Consider the following 26,139-nt stretch of genomic DNA (forward strand, 5'->3'; position numbering starts at 1 on the left):
ATGATACTCCATTAACCAAATCACCGAGCCAGACCAGCCGATTGAGTTAGTCGCCTCTCACTAACATAGGCTGCGGAGAATACAATGTAACCCGGATCAGGGTACAGGCGCATAGTTACATGGGAGCGGAAAGTAACGTTGAATCCTGTTTGCGCCTCAGTGTGGAAGGATCAGTGAAGCGGTGAAGACGAACTCGGCCGACTGCCCTGCTCCGGAGGAGTACACGTATGTGAGTAGAGTGTGTAGAATATGCTCCTCAACTAGTAGTCGTGATAAGGACAGACGTTTGTTTGTTTCTTTGTTTGTTTGTTTGTTTGTTTGTTTGTTTGTTTGGAAGATTGGGTCAGTTGTTCAGTTGTGTGTGTGTGTGTTGTTTAACGCCGCACTCAGCAACATTCCAGCTATATGACGGCGGTCTGTAAATAATCAAGCCTAGACCAGACAATCCAGTGATTGACATCATGAGCATCGATACGCGCAATTGGGATCGATGACGTGCATCCCGATCCCGTTAGTCGCCGTTTACGACAAGCATAGTCGCCTTTTATGGCAGGCATGGGTTGGTGAAGACCTACACTACATTTCAAAAGTCACTTCCCCTGTATCGCGCAACTATTTCGCTATACGTTCGCGATAGTGCCGTGAAAGTATCGCGAAAGTGACTCGAAAGTGGTGCGATAATACCGCGAAAGTGGCTAGAAAATGCCGCGAAAGTTGCGCGCTAATGCCGCGAAGTTTCGCGTAAGTGGCGCAAAAGTGCCGTGATAGTGCCGTGAAAGTGGCGCGATAGTGCCGTGAAAGTGGCGCGATAGTGGCGCGATAGTGGCGCGATAGTGCCGTGAAAGTGGCGCGATAGTGCCGCAAAAGTCGGTAATAGCCGAGAAAGTGGCGGCATATTGGTACACTGCATGTACACTTCAGAAATGCTGTCGTGCGTTACTTCCCCATGTATGTCGGATGTATGTTCAATCTAACCTGGAGCTATATAAGCATGTTGCTCGTATTATATTTAAAGAGGTGTAGGTGCTAGGTCCATTAACAGTATAAAGCTTTACATGGATAAAAAATTATGTTCTTAAAACTGTATTTTTTCCGCAAGGATCCATGACCTATTCTATATTAATCAATAAGAAATTAATGGAAAAATGTTTATATTCCCTGATGTGTGTAACTCATTTGTATAAGTTATCAATAGTCTTCGGAATTGGGAGTAGTGTATGAGAACGCAATTCCCAGTGGTGCCTGAATACACCCCGGTTTTGGTCCTCAGTTCATTTGATTCATACACAATAAGGACTTGCGTTCGTCCGTAAATGCCTGAAATGCCGAGTGTTAACAGCGGCCATCACAGTCTCTGTTTAGCATTTAGCATTCAGGATTAAATATATGAAAATACATTTCGCTTTGTTGTGCTTATGAAAACGGAATAACTTTCCTCAAAACGAAGTAGAAACCAGGTGATACACGGATGATACATACATGTAAGGAAGAGAATTTATGGATGGTAACTTTATTATGAGGAACACAATGTTTCGAAGTAATATTTACTCTTTCATCAGGTGAAGGAGCAAGTATACACTCCAAAACATTGTGTTCCCCAAATTAAAGATGTCTTCCTTATGTGTTGAACTTGTAAATGATTTTCAAAGACATGATCCATAGACGGTTTTAAAATGATAGGTCAAATACTGTGATGTTTATCTGTTCCACATAGTGGTAAGTTGTAAGATGAGCTTCTGCTCGTTAATCAGACAAACTACTGCTACACTTGGTTTGTGCAAAAGTTGATACACGTATACACATGTCGAGTGTCTCAGATACGCGGGGTCTACTTATTTACTTTTTTAAATTGGGACTTTAACGTGCGTATTTCGCGCACGGGCCCGCCAGGCCATTTAGTGTTTGGTCGAAAAGGGTATGTCCGAGAAGGTGGGGCAACCTAGGGGAGCTTTTAGGGTTGTTTACTTAATTTGGATAACAAATTTGGAATTTTGAAATATGCCATGCAAAAGATGGAGGGGGGACTAAATGTAGTTTTAGTAGATGTAGTTCTAAGTATGTTTTTGTAGATTTAGAATTTTAAGGTTTATTGGCAACTTGTTTGTTGTACTTTGTTAGATGCGGCCGAGTAGGCCTGTTTTGGTTAGATATATGCCTAGTGCTTTAAAGGTTTGTAAGTCATTTAGCGGGTTTAGTACCGTTGCTAGTGTCATTTGATTGTTGCAGTTTAGAGTGGATTGGAGTGTTGTTCTATGTTGCTGGTACTGTGTGCAACATAGTATTATGTGTTCAGGAGTTTCTTTTAAGTTGCAGTGGGGGCATTTCCAGGATTGATGTTTTTTTAGTTTGGTGTAGGGGGGAGTTTAACTTAGTGTCGCCTGTTTGTAGTTTAGTTATTTCTGATAGTTATTTTGCCACTTTTGTATTACTTTTAATTTAATCTTTTTACATTGGTAGGTTGATGCTTACTTCTTCTAATTTTAGTGCAGATTTGGCTGCTTTGTCTGCGTGTTCGTTGCCAAACACTCCAACGTGGGCAGGGATCCGTACTATTTCTATGTCTTCACCTAGTTTACGTAGATTGTTGGCGCTTTTAATTATCTGTTGTATCAGTTTTGGGCGGGTTTTTTGTGGTTTAGTTTTTTTATAGCCTGGAGCCCACTTAATGAATCTGAAAGGATTAGGGTTTTTGGTGGCGGGGTCTGCAGATATAGTTGTGATTTGATAAATTCTTTATTCTCTAGACATTCGAGAGCGAACCAGACTGCAACATTATTCACAATGAATATACTCAGAATATTTACTCCAATAAAAAAAGCACCCCACAGTTTATTATGTAACTTATAGCGAGACAACTCGGATAGTTAATTACATTGTCTACTCACAATGCTAAGCAGGTGCACGACATAACAGGAAGAGTCATGCGTTATATAACATCATAAACGTGGAAGATGTAATACACGTCCTTTCTAAATGTCTCACAGCCAATAAAGTAGGAATCTGGTTCAAACAGCACAAAATTCACTTCGACAAAATTAAAGAGGCTAACAAAGGTTTCCAAATAAGTTTTCTAGACCAGGACTCCCTAAACGCAGCCAAAAAAATCACCCAAATCTTCCAATACACAGTAACTCATCAAACCCCTAACTGGCAGCTATTCACTAGGGGCGTAATCAGAGTAAATCCTAAAGAAAACAACGAAGACTTAGACATGTACGCACAAGATGCTAACGATAACCAAGATATTTACCCCCAACCTAAAATAACTAGCACCCGAAGAATAACTTCAAATAGAAACGGTAAAATCTCAAACACACCAATAGTCATTATCAATTTCCAAAAATCAGCTCAATATCCAGAAGCACCTAAATTTATCTCCTTCGGAGCAACCACTAAATTAGAAGTCAAACCATACAGAGAATAGTCGCCTTTTTATGGCAGGCATGGGTTGGTGAAGACCTACACTACATTTCAAAAGTCACTTCCCCTGTATCGCGCAACTATTTCGCTATACGTTCGCGATAGTGCCGTGAAAGTATCGCGAAAGTGACTCGAAAGTGGCGCGATAATACCGCGAAAGTGGCTAGAAAATGCCGCGAAAGTTGCGCGCTAATGCCGCGAAGTTTCGCGTAAGTGGCGCAAAAGTGCCGTGATAGTGCCGTGAAAGTGGCGCGATAGTGCCGTGAAAGTGGCGCGATAGTGCTAGGTCCATTAACAGTATAAAGCTTTACATGGATAAAAAATTATGTTCTTAAAACTGTATTTTTTCCGCAAGGATCCATGACCTATTCTATATTAATCAATAAGAAATTAATGGAAAAATGTTTATATTCCCTGATGTGTGTAACTCATTTGTATAAGTTATCAATAGTCTTCGGAATTGGGAGTAGTGTATGAGAACGCAATTCCCAGTGGTGCCTGAATACACCCCGGTTTTGGTCCTCAGTTCATTTGATTCATACACAATAAGGACTTGCGTTCGTCCGTAAATGCCTGAAATGCCGAGTGTTAACAGCGGCCATCACAGTCTCTGTTTAGCATTTAGCATTCAGGATTAAATATATGAAAATACATTTCGCTTTGTTGTGCTTATGAAAACGGAATAACTTTCCTCAAAACGAAGTAGAAACCAGGTGATACACGGATGATACATACATGTAAGGAAGAGAATTTATGGATGGTAACTTTATTATGAGGAACACAATGTTTCGAAGTAATATTTACTCTTTCATCAGGTGAAGGAGCAAGTATACACTCCAAAACATTGTGTTCCCCAAATTAAAGATGTCTTCCTTATGTGTTGAACTTGTAAATGATTTTCAAAGACATGATCCATAGACGGTTTTAAAATGATAGGTCAAATACTGTGATGTTTATCTGTTCCACATAGTGGTAAGTTGTAAGATGAGCTTCTGCTCGTTAATCAGACAAACTACTGCTACACTTGGTTTGTGCAAAAGTTGATACACGTATACACATGTCGAGTGTCTCAGATACGTGGGGTCTACTTATTTACTTTTTTAAATTGGGACTTTAACGTGCGTATTTCGCGCACGGGCCCGCCAGGCCACTCAGTGTTTGGTCGAAAAGGGTATGTCCGAGAAGGTGGGGCAACCTAGGGGAGCTTTTAGGGTTGTTTACTTAATTTGGATAACAAATTTGGAATTTTGAAATATGCCATGCAAAAGATGGAGGGGGGACTAAATGTAGTTTTAGTAGATGTAGTTCTAAGTATGTTTTTGTAGATTTAGAATTTTAAGGTTTATTGGCAACTTGTTTGTTGTACTTTGTTAGATGCGGCCGAGTAGGCCTGTTTTGGTTAGATATATGCCTAGTGCTTTAAAGGTTTGTAAGTCATTTAGCGGGTTTAGTACCGTTGCTAGTGTCATTTGATTGTTGCAGTTTAGAGTGGATTGGAGTGTTGTTCTATGTTGCTGGTACTGTGTGCAACATAGTATTATGTGTTCAGGAGTTTCTTTTAAGTTGCAGTGGGGGCATTTCCAGGATTGATGTTTTTTTAGTTTGGTGTAGGGGGGAGTTTAACTTAGTGTCGCCTGTTTGTAGTTTAGTTATTTCTGATAGTTATTTTGCCACTTTTGTATTACTTTTAATTTAATCTTTTTACATTGGTAGGTTGATGCTTACTTCTTCTAATTTTAGTGCAGATTTGGCTGCTTTGTCTGCGTGTTCGTTGCCAAACACTCCAACGTGGGCAGGGATCCGTACTATTTCTATGTCTTCACCTAGTTTACGTAGATTGTTGGCGCTTTTAATTATCTGTTGTATCAGTTTTGGGCGGGTTTTTTGTGGTTTAGTTTTTTTATAGCCTGGAGCCCACTTAATGAATCTGAAAGGATTAGGGTTTTTGGTGGCGGGGTCTGCAGATATAGTTGTGATTTGATAAATTCTTTATTCTCTAGACATTCGAGAGCGAACCAGACTGCAACATTATTCACAATGAATATACTCAGAATATTTACTCCAATAAAAAAAGCACCCCACAGTTTATTATGTAACTTATAGCGAGACAACTCGGATAGTTAATTACATTGTCTACTCACAATGCTAAGCAGGTGCACGAAATAACAGGAAGAGTCATGCGTTATATAACATCATAAACGTGGAAGATGTAATACACGTCCTTTCTAAATGTCTCACAGCCAATAAAGTAGGAATCTGGTTCAAACAGCACAAAATTCACTTCGACAAAATTAAAGAGGCTAACAAAGGTTTCCAAATAATTTTTCTAGACCAGGACTCCCTAAACGCAGCCAAAAAAATCACCCAAATCTTCCAATACACAGTAACTCATCAAACCCCTAACTGGCAGCTATTCACTAGGGGCGTAATCAGAGTAAATCCTAAAGAAAACAACGAAGACTTAGACATGTACGCACAAGACGCTAACGATAACCAAGATATTTACCCCCAACCTAAAATAACTAGCACCCGAAGAATAACTTCAAATAGAAACGGTAAAATCTCAAACACACCAATAGTCATTATCAATTTCCAAAAATCAGCTAAATATCCAGAAGCACCTAAATGTATCTCCTTCGGAGCAACCACTAAATTAGAAGTCAAACCATACATAAAACAAGTTAAACAATGCTCTAACTGTCTCCAATACAACCACACAGCCAATCAATGTAAATTCCAAAAAACTAAATGCAGGAAATGCGCCCAAACTGACTGCCCAGGGACATGCACACCCTGATGCATACACTGTAAAAGCATACAACATTCCTCACTATCCAACCACTGCCCTCATAGACACACCCTCACACAACAGGCCAACAAACACATCAATATCGACACGGCCAAACTCCAAACAAAAAGACAACCACAGCATACAAAACAACCTCTGCTACCCACACCACAACCAAACAACACCCCACACTTAAACTCGGCATGGGATGGCACCCTGCAAAGAGTACACCCAGCACCCAAAACACACATCCACCACACGTCCATCCCACAACCCTCCACCTCCACTAGCACATTCACAACATCCACACCTGCACGCAAAACAAGCAACAATACACCCGCCACAACCCAACCCGGCACCATACAAACCACAGCCGCTACGGCAACAACAACCGATCCCAAGCTATCACAACCCGAAACAACCCGAAACCACATCCAGACCACTACCACTACCACAAACACAAGCACGCACGCAAACCACCCCCATGGAATATGAGGAAACTAAACTTAACAACACAGAAGAATACGAATGCACAACCGAGGAAGACATAAACGAAATAACTCTCTCAACCCCCCCAAAAAAACAAAATCTTTAAACGCAGGCCTCAGCAAATGTCAAACAACAAACTAAACAACTTAACCATCCTTCTCGCATACATGCTAAAGGAAATAAACCCAAACGCTAGCACTAAAGCTTTCTATACCGTAGCAAATAAGCTTAAACTGACAACCCTTACCTTCGAATTCTTCAGCATAGGCCTCGAATTAGTTAGCCCTACCTCAACCAAGTAAAAACCCCTAGCCTAAATCAAACCTAACCTCCAAACACTAAAAGCCCAAATAATGGAAGGCCTAAACATATTTCAGTGGAATGCCAACGGACTTAACTCCCACGGCCACGAACTAAAAGCAAAATTTAAACAAGATAAGGTTCCGCACATTGCCTGCATCCAAGAAACCAAATTCTCAAAAAAATCTAAATTTACTCTACCAAACTACAACTCAGTTAGAACAGACCGAGCCAAACCTAAAACCGCTAGAGCCGCAGGAGGATTAATAATACTAATCAGAGAAGACATTAACTATGAAGAAATCAAAATAAACACACCAAACCTAGAAGCAAACGGCATCCAAATAACTCTCAAAAAACAAAAAATAAACATCATAAACATATACCACTTGGCAGAACAAAAAATTCAAGCTGAGGACCTAAACAAATTACTCCAAATAAGCAATAAATCAACTATATTCCTAGGAGACTTTAACGCTCACCACCCCACCTGGAGCATAGATGAAAAAATAGATAATCATGGCAAACTAATCTCTGAATGGATAGAAACAAATCACCTTGTACTCCTAAACAATAACCAACCAACTAGATACGATAAGAAAAACCATAAAATGTCGGCTATCGACCTAACCATATGCACCCCAGATCTGGCCCAAAGTACTCAATGGGAAGTTCACGACGCCCCACTAGGTAGTGACCACTTCCCTATAAACATTACCATAGGCAATACAAACGTTCCTACCCAAACAGAAAACCTAGAACCAAAATTCAACTATAACCAAGCTAACTGGGACAAATTTCAGGATATCTGCAACCAAGCCAACCTAACCAAACTAGAAAATAAGGACCCAGAAATCTACTGCAAAAACCTAACAGACTACATAATTAACGCAGCCAAAGCATCAATACCTTATAAAACAAATAAAGTTGGCAAACCCTTGGTACCATGGTGGAACGAGGAAATAGAACAAACTAGACGCAAACGTAAAACAGCCTTCAATAGAGCCAAACGCGACCATAACCATATAACGGTAGCTCACGAACTAAACCACAAGGTCCAAAAACTAGTCAAAATAGCTAAAACAAGAGATTGGAAATTATTTTGTGAAGGAGTAAATAATCGCACAGATGCCAGAACAGTCTGGCGAAAAGTCCACGCCATTAGAGGCTTAAAACGTCACAAAAATACACCCAACATAAACAATTCAACCGACCCTACCGAAAAGGCAAATAACCTAGCAAACCACTTCTCGGCCATAAGCAGCAACAATAACTTCAGCGAAAAATTCCAAAAAACTTAAAGCAGAAGCCAAACCTACTAAAGAATCAAATAATGATAACCTCGAAATAAACCAACCTTACTCAATGGAAGAACTCCAGTACGTACTCCAAAATAGGAAAAAGGGAACTGCCCCAGGACTAGACCTAACATCCTACCAAATAATAAAAAAAACCCCTACATCCCATTTCCCCTACAACCCAGTTCCCCTACAATTAGTTAAAACAACACGTGGCATTTACCTGTCTGGCATTATGAACTCACCTAAAGGAGAGATTAAGGTCTGGAGTAGAGGTAGTAGAAATGAAAGGGTTAGAGCTTTAGGGGATAAGGGGACGTAAAGGAAAGTTTTTAAAAAAAAGAATTAATGTAAGTGTAATGAAAGATGCCTGTTTGATGAGAAGACAATTTTTAGAAATTACAAAAATAACAATAGGAAGAAACAATTATTATCCCCCGCCCCGCCCCGCCCCGCCCCGCCCCGCCCCGCCCCGCCCCAGCGTGCGTGCGTGCGTGCGGAATCGTTTCCGGAGCATAACTCAGAAACCGTTAAATATTTCTCTACGAAACTTTGCATGTCCATCAGGCTCATGCTGAACTGGTGCCTTTTGCTATTTTTTATTTTTCACGTTTCCATGGCAATAAGTTGGACTTAGGTTCTACAGGGAGGGTGTTCGTTTCCAGAGTGTAACTCAAAAACCGTTAAATACTTTCTTACAAAACTTTGCATGTCTACTGAACTGGTGCCTTTTGATATATAGCACTTTTAGAAATGTTTATTGTTTATGTTTCCATGACAACAAGTTGGATTTAAGTTTTAATATAGGATTGGTTTACTTAAGTAGTATAACAAATAAACTGTTAAATATTTCCTTGCCAAATATTGCATGTCTATGTATAAAGCGCATACTAAGGAGTTTTGGAAATGTTTATTTTAGAATTTCCATTGCAGCTATTTTGACATGGGCTAAGAGAAATGTTGGGTCAATTTTATCATAATGTATTATGAATTTTGAATAATATCGTAATCGTAATTAAATATTTATCTCAATCTATTCGAGTTTCTTGGGTTGTTCCATTGTATGAAATAGGTAACAGACTAGGGATTAGCAGTGCCATGGACCGTGAACTTTGTTGTCTTAAGCTGTAGGGGAAATGGGATGTAGGGGTTTTGGGAGGTTACCATCAACACAGGACAACTCAACAAACAATACACAACAGGCATCTTTCTGGATTTCTCCAAAGCATTCGGCATGGTTTGGCACAACGGGCTAATACAAAAACTTAAAAAAATAGGACTAAAAGGACAAATAATAAACTACATTCAGGACTTTCTAAACGAACGTAAAATAACAGTGGGGATAGACCATACTCTATCGGACCAGTGTCCCCTAGAAAATGGCACTCCACAGGGCAGTATCCTCAGCCCCACACTCTTTAATATAATGATAAACGATCTCTTCGATGGCCTATTCCCTAAAATAAACACATCCAAATTCGCGGATGATGGAGCCCTCTGGATCCGCACTAAAAGCATTAAAATGGCCCAAAATTTACTACAAAAATCTCTTAATAAAATACAACAATGGGCTGACAAATGGGGCTTCTCCCTTAACTCAGAAAAAACAACAGGAATAGTATTCAAACATAAAATCATGAAACCCGCCTCCCCAATCCTCCAGCTAAACAACCAAACAATCAAATTTCAAAAACAAACCAAATTCTTAGGACTTATTTTCGATGAACATCTCACCTGGGATGCTCACATCCAAAACCTAACAACTAAATGCAGTAAAGATCTAAACACCCTAAGATGCCTAACTGGCTCAAACTGGGGAGCCTCAAAAGATACCCTCCTCTCACTCTACATAACACTAATTAGATCAAAACTAGACTACGGCTGCGCCATATACAACACCCTAAACAACTCTCTATCTAAAAAAACTTGACTCAATACAATATCAGGCTCTCAAACTAATTACACGCACCCAACATGGCACCTCCTACACTTCACTTCAGGCCTTGACAGGAGAAATGCCACTAAGTCTACGCAGGGAACAGCTAAGCTTAACTTTCTGGGCCGCATCCCAATCAAACCCTCTAATCCAAAACTTAATAAACCAAAATATCAGCCCCAAAAACCAAGCTCTAGCTCGTAAACACCCCTTACTTACCCCAATATCCCAAAGAATAACAAACTACCTAAATGAACACCAAATTAAAAATCTTAAACAAAACTGCAAACAATCAAATATCTTCACCCCTAAACTTAAAATACCCAAAATAGACACAACACTAGCTAGCCAAATAAATAAACAAACCGACCCAAACATAGCTAAAACCACCACACTAGCATACATACACGAAAATTGGCCAAATTGGTGTCACATTTACAAGGACGGATCTTCAGATCCGACCTCCAAACACACAGGTTTCGGAGTCCATACCACACAACCAACTAAAACCACACCATCCTTCCGACTCCCAAACAACCAATCAATATTCACGGCAGAACTAATGGGCATGGCCTCAGCCCTCCATAATCAAGAATCCAAAAACCACAATAAAATCCTAATACTTACCGACTCCCTAAGTGGACTGCAAGCCCTCCAAAACAAAAATACCAAAAACCGACCTAAATTAATAAATCTAATACTTAAAAGCTCCAACGACCTAACTAACGCAGGCAAACAAATAACCTTCTTGTGGATACCCGCCCACGTAGGAATATACGGTAATGAAAACGCCGATAAGGCAGCTAAACTATCCCTCAAAATCCCAGAAATAAGCTTAAACTTACCCATCTCAAAACCAGAAATTAAAAGCGTAAATAAGCAAAAAAACACCAAAAAATGGCATAACCTATATCTAAACTCAAATAGCCAAATCAAAAAAGTACTCAGCAAACCACTAACCAAACCAAAAATTCTCCATCCATCAAAAAATATCGACAGAGTAATCACTAAACTCCAAACAGGACACACCAACCTAAATAACCACCTAAAAAAAATTAAAAAAACATACTACAGGTAACTGCCCACACTGCAAACAACTAGAAACCCCAGAACACGCACTCATCCACTGCACACACTACCTAACACATCGAACCGCATTACAAACCACCCTCAATCTAAACAAGGCTCTCACTCTAGAAACAATACTAAACCCACAAAATAAACTAGAAAACTTCAAGGCCTTAGGCGTATTCTTAATCAAAACTGAACTAATAAAACGCATCTGAAAACACTACAATCTACCAAATCAAAATTACATAAACACACAAACATCCACCATACCCAGCTCCCTTAGTTCTCCCCCCAACCCCATCGGCATCTATTCCAAATCTCAAAATTCCCAAATTCTATATAAGCAACCCCTAAAGCCCCCTCTTGGGTTGCACACACCACTTTCGCCCCTTTCGGAAACACATTAAATGGCCTGGTGTCCCGTGTGCGAAATACGCATCAGTCGGAAAGCGCACGTTAAATCTCCAAAGTAAGTAAGTAAGATGAAATCCACCTTCCAGCAAATTTTATTCATTAGGAGTAGGGTAGATTCAGCTGTGCAGGCAATTGAATAGTAGCGTTAACCAGTGGCATTTAAGACGTTTTTACATTTAAGAACATATGTAATACTCATGGTCATTAGGACGGAAGCGCAACAGATATGAACGATATCGATAGGTTATGCGAGGAACAAGGATTACCATATATTTGTGACACAAGATCTACATGTATACTGTATTTTTCAGTGAGTATTTGTACGTGGGCCTATACTGAAAAATAAAGAATTGAATTGAAATAAAGAATTAAATTGAGTTGACACAAGATCATATTTCTTCGTCAGCAACATCTCACATATCCTGTGGTATCGTGTTTGCTCAGAATATAGAACAATGACTTCAAACACATTACACTATGCAGTCATTTTGTTGTCTTGTTCTTAACATTCCTTCACTGAAATAGGATTGCTATGCAGTATTTAATTAACTTGTTACGTTGATTCGAGACCAGAGAACATGTTATGTATCGATACCGGTTGTTTATTAATGTTCACTAAAGGAGGGAGGGCTACAATTGCCAAGGACCTCTAGGCTACAGGTCATGAAAATATGTTTCTCATGTCGTTGTGTTTAGTTATACGTGTGCGCCTGCACTAATGAAGTAAGTGAATGTTAAGAAGACGAGATAGCATGTACCTGTATCATCCATCACACAAAACAATGTAGGTATGGTTTGACACTGTTTTAGAACGTTTTGTAAAACGGATAGGACAAAACAAGTGCTGGCTTCTGTTGCTGCCTCTCCGAAGATCTGAATAAAAAGGTTATCATACTCATTGCCAGATATTACGTTCTAAAATAGGAACATTTACAACGCTCATTTATTATGTACCACACCATATATTTAAGGAGTGTAGGACATTTCCCCCACACCGACAGTCCCCTACTCGGACAATATCCCGTACTGACATTTCCTCACATTGAATAAATTAATAATTTATATTACAGTTTGACAAACTATTATAATATAAACATGAAAAGTCATCATCACATGTCAAATTCACTACATGTCACCAGCTGGAAGTGACATGGGAAATAGATTTTACTCTTTGTTCAGCTGTCCTTCATTTAAAGACACATTTGACCAAAAAAAAGCATGAACTGGTTGAGTGACCTCCTTTCATCAGGTTGAAAGGATTACCCACTGAGAAAGAAAGGATTAGAAATCGACATGCCATTACGTATTCACTACCAACGTCCTCTAATATTAAACTGATACCCTTGTTATCCCCTAATGAGATCTTGTATACTTTGTCACACCCGGTTATTGTTAAGATTACAAATCCTATCTACAGCCAGGCAATCTATACATGTTTCCAATACCCTGTTATAATTAGTGGTGAATGCTAGAAAACACATCCTGAAAGATATCCTGAGATGCCTCCAAATGTCCACTTCATAATTCTTACAAAAAGTGATATTCTACAGTAATAACATTTGAAGGCTAATCCATAAATACCATCGCATCAATTGTTACGGAGTGGTGACCAGCATTCGTAAATGCAAAAATTGCAAAAATCAAACTGCCGAGGATAGAATGCACTTTAAAGCGAGCTGCAATCGTCTTTCTGATATTAGATATTCGTTAAGGAGATATTCATAATAATAAAAATTATTATCGAAATAAATCAACTAAATTATCATTTTTAAACTCTTAAATATTCTAGATTATGTCCCTAACTTACGTTAAGCATCCGACAGTTATAGTTATAGTTCACCCAATATGCTGCTGATAAGACAATAATATTTGAATGCGCCCCGGATTTAATCGGAGCATATGTTAACGTTGTATAGAGGTCTGACGTAAATTGACTATCGCCTGTCTGTAAAGTGTGACCCTCATGACGCCCTTATTTATTGTCACTGTCTTACTTAAACCATTCGAGTGACTCCGGTTTTCATTTCGTGTGACGGTGAGGCATTAAAACATTCTTACACCCCTCACGTACTTTGACTCGTCTCGATAAACATATCAATACAAAGCTTATGTAATCACTATCAGAACTAACAGACGGGCGCGAAGTTTTAGTGACAATACCCTAATTACTTCATGATATACATGACGATGACTGAGCGGCGACAGTCGGTTCAAATGTGTGCCTTTGTTGTCTAAGCGTACGCTTATAGCACCTGGTCGTGTTTAAAGAACAGTTAACATTTTAGATATAATGGAGGGTTTACTACCGAACGTAACGGTTGTCACAAGAATGATGATCTAGTCAAGGATACATAAGCGATGGTCCTGAAGCGATAATTCAAATACGAATGTACATATGTTGCTCTTTCTAAATAAGCACATTTACATTTATAAGCAAACATAATTTGACACAGTGTCATGATATTGCTGAATGGTTGCTGGCCACCCATAGCAGGTGTTGGGTGGTCTGCAGGGCGTTATCAGGCGCCCTATTTTTTCCTATTAGGTGTCAGGCGACCCCCGGCATTCAGCTGCATGATCAGGGTTTCTGTAGCTTTTTGTTCCGTCTATAAATGCGTGTCTGATCGAACCCCGCTTACTTTTATTAGAATGCCAGCCTTCGACCTGGTTGGTTGTTTGGGATCCTGTGGAGCCGAAACCTCTGCTCACCATCTTGAGCTTCGCTCACTTGCCTGTGAGACGCCCCCTATAATCCTCTATTGTTTTACCGATCAACACGCTTCATTGGCTATCATTTTACAAAAACGCTTTTCGCAATAGAGTGATTTGGGTTTTTTTAAACTCTTTCTGGTAAATATTCCCTGGATAGAAAAAGATATTGGCGACATGGGTTCCAAGCATCGTTTGATATTTGTAAACAATTCAATTCATTAATTTGAGCTCGAACATATGTTTAAGAAAGTAAGAGAGGTTCTGATTACTCGCGAGTGTGTTATCGGATATGTCGACAGATGGATTCAAACTTCAAATGGTATATTTCGAAATTCAAGCGTCTATACTGACTACACTAACAACAACAATGTTAGTGAAATATTTAATATGCTACAGTTTCATAATAAAAGCGACACAATCCTTTTCATATTCAAAAGAAAATCTCTGCTAACAGCATTCCGACTGTATCGTGAGCATGTGTTTATAAATCACTATCAAATAGTGATGGTATCGGGCGTTCGTGAAACGTTAATTCCATGTAAGTGGAAAATAATACAACACAATCGTCTTGCCTCCTACCATCCCAGATAATATTTCCACCGGGCCCCTTTCAAGGATGTTCTTTTAAACACATACATGCGTATCTAAAGAAAGAAGTCTGTGTATTGCTTTAATAACAAATATTGCATATATTTAAGGCAAAGCATTAAACTGACACTTTTGCTACGTACACTTGTTACAAAATGAACCTGTTAGACCACTTCAGGAATTTATTTATGAAATTGCGAAATGTCCGGGTCCAACGGGTTGATGAGTATGTGAACCAACTATTTAATTATCTGTTTTAGAACATTGAAATGTTTCTAACACTGACAAGAGGTATAATAAGTGAATAGTTAGAAGGGGCACTACTTATCAGAACGAATCACTGAAATCAGTGAGTGAGTTGGGTTTCTATAATCTCTAGCTTCTTCTCGGCAGTCTGACATTGGCCGCTTGGTCACACTAGCTGCCGTGAGTCGATTTTGCTCGCAAACGCAACTGAGCGTGACAAGAGACTGGGCTACCGTCTGCAAGGACAGCTAAATAAACTTGGAGGCAATATTTGTTTTACGCATTTTTCAACACTGATTGGTTACCCGTGATCTATGAAGATTTAGACAAAGGGCGCATGTTAATAAATTTCTTCAGCCTAAACAAACAGACAAAAAGAACGACAGAAGCTCCTCGGATGTCGTTATTTGGAAATACCCCTGGTGGTTATAGTTTATAATAAGAAAAGTATCCCTGCAGTGAAAGCATTTTCGGATTTCGGATTGCGTGGGTAAACCACTTCCTAGTTGTCATCCATGTTTTCTGGTATAACCCTACACTTGTGTATTTGTCGTCATTCAATTGATGCTCAGTTAATTTATTACAGGTATAATTACTGGAGGCACCACTCAGATTACCTGATAAAGGTTCCCATTAGGGATTTCGTGTGTCTGGGGTATTTATTAAATTCAAATCCAGGTTTAAACCGAATCCCGGTTTGAAGTGAGGTGAAATGTATGTCATATAATATGCACGTTTCAGCCCAGCAAGAGGAGTGATCACCATCATTCCTCGCCATCAAGGATCAGCAGAAATTACATTGATTGAATAATCGCTGTTATTTTGCACAGTGGATTTGTCAAAAGTAAGCGTTTACATGTGTATGTTTCCTAAAGCAGACGGAATACCCCAATATCTGGGCGTGAAGTGCCGATGTGAAAACAACATACTTTGTTCAAAGCCGATATAACGTTGATTGATTGCTCATTGTTATCTAACTCAATGGATTTTTTTAAAGAACCGTGGACATTATGAAAACAGTTGTCACGTGGGCTTTCTCAGCTGACCTTTGAGACTTGACACCTATGTGAAACAACTGAAACAAACTAAGTGATCAGTTGAGAAACCAAACACAGGTTATAATATCCCGAAACGATAAATATATTTTGAAATATTTGATTGTTACAGAGACACGTGACATCCAAAAAGTTTCTTTGTACAGCTGCAGATGTGTGGAATATTGTTCCTTTATGTGAATATTTACGGTTGCATTCCTCGAACAAGGCAGCTGACTAAAAATATACATATAACTTTGGTAGGTTGTAATTATGATATTTGCATTTTGTTTTCATTCATTTGCTGTAGCATTGAACAGAATCATTCTTGTTCCTCTACGTCTTGGTTGAGAAGTTCTTCGATGCGCGATAGACGTTGTTTTTCACAAGTCTTTTCCTTTGTATGCGTGTATATGTTAAAGTCAATGTGTAAAATATGATTCACTCAGGCAATTTATAGAATGTCTAAATATTTCAGGCGATTGACTGAAAAATCTGTTCATTTATTTAACAGATTGACTAAAAATGACTCAGACTGTCAAAAGGGCTTAAAAACATCACAATAGATTAATAATGCTGGGATTAGAATCCAAACAATATAGAAATGTACTTTTAATATCCTTACATTTTCAGTCACTTGGTGATGATATTAAACATAAAAATGTTTGGATTTCGTCATCATAATAATACAGATGGGCATATTTTTCAATCAATTTGTGAAATAACTGAATATTTAGGCGTTTAATAAATTTCCTAAGTGAAACGTTTGCACATTTTGACTGTAAAAAAAAAAACACCATAAAATAAGCAATGGGCAGGTGAAATATTTTCTTTGTGTTGCAAGTCAAAATAGTGTAAACGAAAATCACACAATTACCAAGCAAGTGACTTATCAAAACACCGTCACCATTAATGATGCTACCCACAAAGATACCTACATTTCCTTATTATTTCCAAAACTGTATTTCATTTTGTTGATAAATGTGACCATACGCCCTTATACTGTCAATTAAAGTGACAACTGCGCTTACGAATGGCGCAGCACAGGCCGCGAACTAGTCTAGATCTCTGCTATATCATCCGGGTACTCACGGGGAAAAACAATAACAAAGGCAACAACTCTCGGGGAATTGCTTTAGGTAATTGCCCATTTAACAGTATTCAAGTTATATCACGGCGTGTCAGCTTAATGTGGGAGGAAAGCCTGAAGTGATGCAGGTCTCAGACGTTTACCATTTCGGTGAACCCCACGAGCACGGGTATGGTGCTGACAAACCTAGAAACTTAATTGCGGCGAACCGGGTTTCGAACCCACAATCATAGGTTTCTGGCGTGCCCAAGGGACGCAACTATGCACAGCGAATCGCAACGCCTAAGACGACTCGGCCACCCGTGCCCCCCACTGAAATCAAAATCGGGGCACCATGTTATAAATCCTGAAGACGCTCAAATAGCAGTTCATGGAAGATTTACATTCTCTCATCAATTCTAAGAAATGTACTTGAAAAAAAAATTGATTAAAATTTCCCAATCAAATCTAGTTATAATCAGCCTGATAAGTCTATGTAAATACATACATGTGTATTCTAGTGTCTTCCTCTAAAACACGAAACCAGCTCTTCCCTAAGTTTATTTTAGAAGCTTCGTATAAAGTTGTGTTATTTCAATGTGGTAACTGTACATGTATGTCTTTGACTTGCAAATACCTGACTTGCATTTGCATGTGTTTGTGGTGGATACGCTCTAACCTGATTCATGAGTATGATTCATTAACACATGCTTATGATATAGTCGGAATGGAATGGAAAAGAAGTAAATTATGGAAATGGTTTTGTTTATTTTGTTTCCAATAAAAAGCGTATTCTTTTACAATGTTAATAGTCGTCCACAAATAAAGAACAAGTCACTGTGTAATACAAATACCTAACGACGTAATATTTGTGAAGGACTTCGTTTACCATAGGAAATCTTTAATAACCAAACGATTTTGTCCAGACTATTTCACATTATATTCAGAATGAAACTTATCACGAAACATTATGGGATACTAGACATGCACAAAACATTAGTTGGTTATGAGGTTTCCTGACGGTCATTTTGGCCGACACATGATAGTGTTTGATTCTGTTCTATCTTATTTGTTACCGTGAAAATCACCTCAGCTAATGTGTGTACGAGTACATGTATTTGTGATTGGAGTCATGACCACAAGATCACCTTACATTTGCAGTCTAAATAAAGTATAGATATCGGTAATGGTAAAAGGAAAAGAAGCTTTACACTATGATCTTAAATAATGCAGAGTAGCATGCCATGGAAAACGTAACTAAAAATCAGTCAAGGAAAAAAGTAATACAATATATTGTACCGTACATTTAGCACAACTGTCACAAGATAGCGTGAATATTCTGTCTCGAAAGTGTCGCGATAGTGGCGTGAAAGTGGCGCGATAGTGCCGTGAAAGTGCCGCGAAAGTGCCGCGAAAGTGCCGCGATCTTGTAAAATGTTATCGCGAAAATGGCGCGAAAGTGTCTCGAAAGTGGCGCGATAGTTTCGCGTTAATGGCTCAAAGGTGGCGCGATAATTCCGCGTTAGTGCCGCAATAGTGGCGAGAAAATTTTCGCGAAAATAGGGGAAGTTACTTATGAAATGTAGTGTATTCTACCCCGGAACTTCACTGGTCGATAAGGACAAACGAAACAGTTGGGACCAGTAACGTGGCATTGTTCCGGTGCTCCTCTTGTACAGCATTAGCTCACCTGGTGCAGTATTAGCTCACCTGGTGCAGTATTAGCTCACCTGGGGCAGTATTAGCTCACCTGGGGCAGTATTAGCTCACCTGGTGCAGTATAACCTCACCTGGTGCAGTATTAGCTCACCTGACCGAGCGCCTAGAGAGCTTAAGTCATGGACTGTTTGTCCTTCGCCCGTTGTTTATAGTTTCTCACATTCTTCTTCACACAAGTGATGACAACCCAATTTGTACAAGGTAACCATATTGAAACCGCTATTTATGGCCATTACTCTATGTTTGTGTTAGACTTTTCATGGAATGTTTCATGACATTTGGTTTAATGTATAGTTTGTTGTTAAGCTCACTGTACATTTTCCGTTTTTGTACGATATTTTAAATTTCGACCTCGATGTTACCTCTGAACTTTGACCGTACTTAAGAGTGAAACTTCTTATATCCCTTATTCTCTGCTTCCAAAATGTAATTAAACTTCGTATACGTGTAGTTAGTAGCCTCAGTTTTCGCGATACATTAAATGTTGATCTTTGTGTTTAGACCATGTTCCTATAATCGCTTAAAATTCATTCATCTGACTGAACATTGTTGCCTCATGAGATTGAGTGAGTGAGTGAGTTGGGTTTAACGCCGTTTTTAACAGAATTCCAGTTATATCACGGCTTGTCAGCTTAATGTGGGAGGGAAGTCTGAAGTGATGCAGGTCTCAGACGTTTACCACTTCGGTGATAGCGGGAATGTAGACACCAGAAGTTGGAGCTGGTTGTATATTGTTCGGCATAAAGGGGAAATGTAGACACCAGAGTTGATATTATACTCTTCAAAAGAAGAAACGCAAAGCCAGATGATTTGTGTGAGGTAGGAAATTACTTTTATACGAGGAACGTACAAGGCATTGAACCCAAATGTTGTGGAGAAAACACTTGGTGATTGCAGTCATCTCAGTTATCAGTACATAGGAAACGTCCAAGGTCAAGGTCAGCTACCATCAATAACGCGTATGTCCCACGTTGGAATCGAATCGTTTACATCCCCTGCCCATTGAAGAGACGAGTTTGCGAATCACATCCTGGGGAATGGTAGCCCACTCGGCCTGCAACGCAAAGGCCAACTGCTGCAACGTCTTGGATTGTGGTTGACGTCAACGTAGCCGTCTATCCAATTCATCCCATGGGTGCTCTGTCGGGTTCAAATCTGGGGATCTGGGGGGCCAGAGGAGAATATCAACGTTTTTGTTGTGTAGACAGGCTCTTGTGATCCGTGCTGTATGCGGTCGAGCGTTGTCCAGCTGGAATACACCGTTGCCGATGGTTGAAATTGGGAGGACGTGTGGTAGGAGAATTTCGTTGATGGATCGTTGAGCTGGTAGATTGCCCTGGATATGGACCAAACCTGTATTGCTATGATGAGAGATAGCCACCCACATCATAACGCTACCACCACCAAACCTGTCTACTTCTTGTACGCAGTTTCCGGCGTAACGTTCTCCCCGACGTCTGTAGACCCTGCTCTTCCATCCCCTCGACGGAGGACGTCTTGCTCATAGACCTGAAGCTCTTAAACGGTTTCGTATGGTCTGGTTGGAGATTCTGCGCAGTCCGGGTATTTGTGATGCGGTTGAGGTGGCTGTGGTCGTCCTTTTACGATGGTGGCGCAGTCGGATGTAGCGATCTTGGGCGGGGGTGGTTACTCTTGGTCGTCCCGAGCTTGGCCGATCACGTGTTAACCCATGCTGTTGAAACCAATCCCATAGTCGTGTGATTGTCCTGGGCGCTACATTGAAAACCCTGGCTACAGCTGATCGGGATTCCCCTGCCTGCAAGCGACCTATCAGGCTGTTTCTTTGCACTGCTGTGAATCTTGGCATGTTGTTGAACTGTGACTGTTCGATTGACGCAGATGCCAGGCAATAAAAAACCTGCACTTTAATACCGTTCATAGTGCTGCTGCACGTGCAGTACGTGGAGCTCCATGGCCCTTTTGTTGATGCACTGGGTGCGTTTTTCCGAATCGTACGTGTTTCCCGACTAATGGTTTGCATGTCCTTGTTGTGATCATTTTGATCGGGGACATTTGTCACTGACACTATAACACATAAAACCTCAGTCTTCATGTTGCACCTCTTGGTCCGCTAATCTTTGGCTTTATGGCCAAAAATATCCGTATTGTTTCTTTTCTTTTGAAGAGTATATATCAACACTCGTTGATAAAAGTTAAAAAAAACACCTTGCCAAGCCTCGGAGGTTTTCCAGTTTTATCAACTCGTGTTGATAGATTTGACATCAAAAGACACTCGGGTGAGATTCTCGATAACAACGCTGACATAAACGTTCATATAATGTCTGAATTTGTTGACATTTTTAACTGATGACTTCATATCCAAGTAGGCTACAGTACTGTGGCACTATCTTGAATCTGATTCGGCAGATTCTACAGTACTGAGCATCTTTGTAGCTATTCAATGTATATTACTGTTTTAACAACGTGAAGATATGTAACTATCTGTGATTGGACGTTGACAGCGAAGTTGTGAAAAGTGTGTATTAATCGATTTACTTAAATATTTAAAATGATTTATCCCCGAATATGAAGAAGGGACTATGTGAAGAGCATTGTGGTTATTTAAATGGTAAATGAAATTCACAACAGAAATGCAGGATCACGGAGGCGAGTGGTATAAAACCTACTGAAGACGTATAAAACCCCAGGTACCCCGAGCGATCTTGCTACAACGAATTTATCTTACCCACATGTTTTAATATGACACTGTAAAATAATTCAAATAAATTCAAAATTGATAGGAAACAGCTGCTCGATTGAGCTGGGATTAGCTTGCGCTATGTCACGTGACTTCCATAGACTCGAAAAAGTTTTGCTTTGAAGCGGGGTATAAAGGATTTATTCTGTCTCTCAGAAATGAACGTGCAGCCTATATTGCTCGTGGCGGGGTATAAGGGATTTATTCCCCCGCTGAGAAATGTATTACCCTCCAATGCGGGTTACACAGTGTTTTATCAGATCTCATCATTCTCATCATTCTGACATGGGTGTATGATAATCTGTATACTAATGTATGTATGATCTTATATTTAGTTTAATATATTTTTTGCAAACACATTTTACAAAATACCCCAAAGCAACCAGTTCAGACCATGATGCACCTGTCCATTGCGTTGTGAGTACCTACATTTTTCTGTTAATGTTTAGCCCTTGTTGGACAGAAGAAGAGCTGATTCAACATTCTCCGTGTGTACTTGTCTCCTCAAACCCTGAACATGTCCCCCGCAGCTGTGTTATTCGCCATTCTGGCTCTCTCCGGGATGACCGCTGACGGACAAGACAGTAAGCATCACTTGATTCAATTTTCTATACATATCATCTATTCAGAAGCAATTACTGAAGTTTACTTTAATGTGGCTATCTGTGTTATTATTATAGAACACTTTCTTGAGCAACATTTCGAAAGGGATCAAGATCTAATGGACGCATAAGGCGCCATCCATTGTATTATGACATCATTTATTGTATGACGTCATCCATTGTATTATGACATCATTTATTGTATGACGTCATCCATTGTTTGGCCCTTACTCTGTGAAGGTTCATACTCCAATGAACTCACACAAAGTGAAGGTCAGTTCTTATAATTTTTATCACAATTTCTTAACCAAAGGGTGTAGGCCAAGATCTAAACACAATTTTATTTAGTACGTGGGACTTCATGTTTACACTCACGGCCATACAACAACCAGCTATATCGCGGAGTAAAATAGTTCCTCAAAAAGAGAGGTGACATGAGCGTATGGATGCACAACTTGCTCTTCAGAAACTATCTTACGCAACACATGTATTCAAATAATATCACCATTAGATTAGAAAGGTCTGTTAAGAACAACCTCAGTAAGTCAGTCACGATGACAGCGCGTCGTCGTACACTTACATTAAGTACAAAATGGCAGACACCATAAACGTGACGGGAGAGATTTCGGGAGTTGTTAATGAACCAATGGCGGTTATATGGTTTAGTCATCATTGATCAATTGGCCGATCATTGAAAGGTGATTAAAGATGTGTCAAATAGACACAAAGGTAAAGTCATAGATTACTGGAGACAGTCACTGCCAGCCTAGACACAGATCGAGTCGATACTACCACAGTTTGGAAGTGTATTTCTTCGTTTTGTTCACTAGGATGGGTCGTAGCGAGAATATTCGTGAACGATCGTGCAGTCAAACTCTAACGTTTCTCAATGTATTGTAAAACGCTGAGTTCAAGATTAAAGGGTCTAAATGATCAGAAAGAACGCTTCTGTATGTATTCGTGCTGGGGAATTCCCAGGGGTTTCCCCAGGAATGTGGAAGTAGTCCGTCGGTGTTTACGTCATTTCAAGAACATGGTCACGTGAAAAACGTATGAACATCAAATTGTGTCGTTCATACACTTATGAACGTCAATGTCGCGGTCAGGTGACCTAACACTCGTACATACACACAAACACTTGGAGATGAAGGTAAGTCAAACTTCTGTATACGTTGGTAAATTATTTCGATTTGAGCAACATCTGTCTCAGGTGAAGGAATGTCAGCATGAGTCAGCGTACATTTAAACTTCCCCGGATACACTGTAAAAATGTTTTTAGGGATAAAATACGAACTAAATATATTGAACTCTAAACGTTTTAAGGGTTCTGTTTTAATCCTGAAAGAAACAAAACCATGAAATGATCTAGGATTTCAATTTGTGTGTCCTAAACACGTTTAGCAATGTGTTTAACATCTAAGCATATTCCCAACTCATATTCATGGTCTGAACTGACTTGGTAATAAAATTCAATAGTATCACCATCTCGCGAGGCAACAGGAAGTACGTTACAATGTTTAGAGTAGATGGGTGTCGTATCACTTGTGTCAAATTCATGAAGGTCCTTGAGTTGGTGAGTGAGAGAGTTTGGCTAACACCACTTTGAACAGTATTTCAGTAAATAAAAAATCAGATAATAAGCAGACTCGATTATGCGACGAAACAGTTTACATTGACCATAACAGATAAAACAGCGGTAAAAAATATAGGATCACTGAAAATGAATGATAACACCAGGTGTTCACGAAACGGTTAAACATGTCCTGCCCTACCTAGCATCAACCACTGTTGAATAAAAAGGTATGTGATTACTAATTGACATCGCAAAGCAGCACTGTGCGATTGGAATTTATTCTAAATATGGCCATCTTGAAAACATTTTGAAAATGATTACTTACATCCGAACTTGTTTAGATTTTAAACAAATTGTTCAACATGTTCAAGCCACTAAAGTAGTTTATAGGATCTAAACATATACTAGTATTTTAGCAGTGGAATTCCTGCTATTTCCAGGGCACCATGTCCCCTGCTGGCGACAAACTCAGTGTGATTCGTGCCAGCGTACCAGCTCACTGAACGGAGTGACGGTCTGCTGCCAGCAATGTGCTGATGCACCCGTGTACCCGCTGGGCGCCAACAACTGCACGTGTCTCATGGTGCCCGTTCTTACACCCCGGAGTGGCGCCTGCATGCACCTGGTCAGCGTGTCCCTCCTGGGCCTCCATACAGTCGTCTGGGGTCTGTTTGGTCAGACACTGTAACACGGAAATAAAACGATAAACTATATCAAAGGTTCACGTTTTTTGTTGTGTTTATATGCATCTGATACAAGCAACACGTTTTATTGATTGGGCAAAGTCACGTTGTTGCCATGACAACATGACAGATTACCTAGTATGAGGACGTTATAAAATAACTAAAAGCGACAAAGTCCTTGCCACAGTCAGAGGAAATCTCTGCAAAAAAACGGAATCGACTGTAGTGAGTGAGTGAGTGTGGTTTTACGCCGCTTTTAGCAATATTCCAGCAATATCACGGCGGGGGACACCAGAAATGGGCTTCACACGAGTCGACTGTATGATTCCGACTATATCATGAGCATGTGTTTATGAATCACTATCAAATAGTAATTACACCAGGTGTTCGCCAAAAGGTAAGCGTATCCTGCCCCACTGGCGGCACCCGTCACAAACACATGCAAAGGCATGTCAAATGTTCACCTGGAATAACACGGGGACATATGGTACATGACAAAATAGGGAATTGCATTTGACATCATTTTTGTCACTGATGTCACGGCGTTAAACCCAACTCACTCACTCACTCATATAACACTTAAACAAATACTGAGCACATAAATTGCGATAAGATTATGACACTGATGTACATTGCTATCACTTCTTATACTTCAATGGTAAGTGATTTTACCTTTCCGCAGACCGCTTCCGTGGTCTAGTGGATAGAGCGTCTGCCTGGTGGGCGAAAGGTCGGTGGTTTGATCATTCAGCCGCGTCATACCATGACGTCGACGTTATATTATTGTACTTATTGTTATACCCTGTTTAGCGCTAGACATTAAGGGGATAAAACAAGGACTGGTCGGCTCGGAGTCACTATGGCATGGTATATCATTGAGCATGCACTATAAAACTGACTTTACTACGCACAAAACGCACATGCATGCACTTTGCTACATAAGTGCAGTATTTTTGAACGCCTCACCTCATCTTTTCCAAAAAATTACCCCCCACTTATCTTATGATGCAATGTTTTCAAAACTATATCTTGTACTGCTAGACATGAGTTACAAGCCAAGAGTAGTAGCAATCTGCCGCCGGAGATGTGCAGATCCAGAGTCGAAAAGGTCTTCAGCAACCCATGCATGTAAGAGGTGACTGCATGTCGTAAGAGGCGACTAACGGGATCGGGTGGTCAGGCTAGCTGAGTTGGTTGATACATTTCATCGTATCCCAATTGCGTAGGTCGATGCTCATGACGTCAATAACTGGATTCTCTGGTCCAGACTCGATTATTTACAGACCGCCGTCTTATAGCTGGAGTGGGGCGTTAAACAACAAACAAACAAACCGGGGATGAGTGGGGGGGAATTATTTCGAACTTCCTGTGTTAAGGCATCGCGTTGTTAACATTTTATGTCTGTTTCAATTAATTTCTGCAGCTGTAACACGTGAACATCTTATTGAATTGGAACCCCGTCAAAATCCGAGTTAGAA

At 39.9% G+C, this 26,139-nt stretch overlaps 1 long non-coding RNA gene across 1 annotated transcript; it reads left to right on the forward strand.

The window, feature by feature from the left end:
- Nucleotides 1–78: 78 nt before the first annotated feature.
- Nucleotides 79–24,700, forward strand: LOC124145637. The gene is made up of 3 exons (XR_007219388.1): nucleotides 79–229; nucleotides 22,253–22,387; nucleotides 24,419–24,700. It is a non-coding gene; the product is annotated as an uncharacterized LOC124145637 (long non-coding RNA).
- Nucleotides 24,701–26,139: the final 1,439 nt, after the last annotated feature.

The sequence above is a fragment of the Haliotis rufescens genome, unplaced genomic scaffold (assembly GCF_023055435.1).
Source record: "Haliotis rufescens isolate VD_foot unplaced genomic scaffold, xgHalRufe1.0.p SCAF_8, whole genome shotgun sequence".
NCBI lineage: Eukaryota > Metazoa > Mollusca > Gastropoda > Lepetellida > Haliotidae > Haliotis > Haliotis rufescens.